Consider the following 1,469-nt stretch of genomic DNA (forward strand, 5'->3'; position numbering starts at 1 on the left):
CTATATGACTATGAGACCAGAAGAACTAGATAGTCCTTGGCTACCACTGTCAACCACTAGGAGGGGGATCAGTGCAGGAGATCCTAGACAGAGTACAAGAACAATGTGGAACAAAATTCAAAATTATAAAAAAAAAGACCAGGTTTGCTGGTCTGATAGAGCCTGGTAGAACCCTTAAGACTATGGCCCCTAGCCACCCTTCAGGTCTGGAATTGAACTCACTCCTGTGGCTTCCAGCCAAACAACAGACAAGCATATGGGGCGAACATTTTCATCATGTAGATACACTCCTTGGACAGATCAGTCATGGGAGAACAGAAGGGCAGTGCTTGTACAGGGAGGCAGCTTGGGGGGCAGGAGTACACAGGAGGGAAGGACACAGGGGAGAGGTAACTACAGGGAGGAGAAGTGGGAAGAGAGCTATTACATTGTGGGGAATTGCAGTCAATAAGATGGAGATAAAATGTGTATAAACTACTCCATGGAAAATGAATTTGCTCTGTGAACTTTCACCCAAATCACAACAAAAATTTAAAAAAAAAAAAAAGAGAGTTACGCCTGGTCACTTTTTCTCACATGTAATGATCATTGGAAGCTGTTACAAGAACCTCTAGCTCCTGAAGAGCCCCAATGGAGACATTGCTGGAGCTTTTCTGCTCAATCTCCATGTGACTTATTCCCAGCCTAGTCCTTTTTGCCAGAAGTTTGTCTAGGCGTGGCTAAGTAGCATCCTGTTACACCCTTCCTGTATCAGCAGGAGAATGGCGGGAAGGAACGTGGGCATATGGGGTTTTGTAAGGCTGGGTACATATACTTTTTTTTTTTTAATTATTATTTTTATTATGATTTGGGTGAAAGTTTTCAGAGCAAATTCCTTTTCCATACAGCATTTCATACACATTTTGTGTCATGACATTAACTGCAATTCCCCACAATGAAACAGTTCTCTTCCTACTTCCTCCCTGTAGTTACCTCTCCCGTGTCCTTCTTTCCTATGCATTCCTGCCCCCTGAACTATCTGGGCACATGTACTTTTGAGGCTCTAGGGTGGCAGCCAGGTCCTGCATTTGCTCATCTAGCCCAACACCCCACCCCATCTAGGCTTGATCTGCTTAAATGTTATATAGAAATATATAAAGGGATATATTTTTGTATCTTGGGCTTACAATTGAACTGGCTCCCTTAATCATTACCTTTCCACAAACATAAGGAGCCCTGATGGTGCAGTGGTTAAGTGCTCAGCTGCTAACCAAAATGTCAGATATTTGAACCCACCAGCTACTCCATGGAAGAAAGAAGTTGCAGTCTGCTTCCATAAGGATTACAGCCTTAGAAACCCTATGAGGCAGTTCTACTCTGTCCTATAAGGTTGCTATGAGTTAGAATCCGCTCCATGATACTATGCAACGCTAAAGAATAATGTAGAATCTACAAAACACCGCATAACGTGGATGAACTTGGAGGACATA

This window comes from Orycteropus afer, unplaced genomic scaffold (assembly GCF_000298275.1).
Source record: "Orycteropus afer afer isolate SDZICR_OR568_19922 unplaced genomic scaffold, OryAfe1.0 scaffold00038, whole genome shotgun sequence".
Taxonomy (NCBI): domain Eukaryota; kingdom Metazoa; phylum Chordata; class Mammalia; order Tubulidentata; family Orycteropodidae; genus Orycteropus; species Orycteropus afer.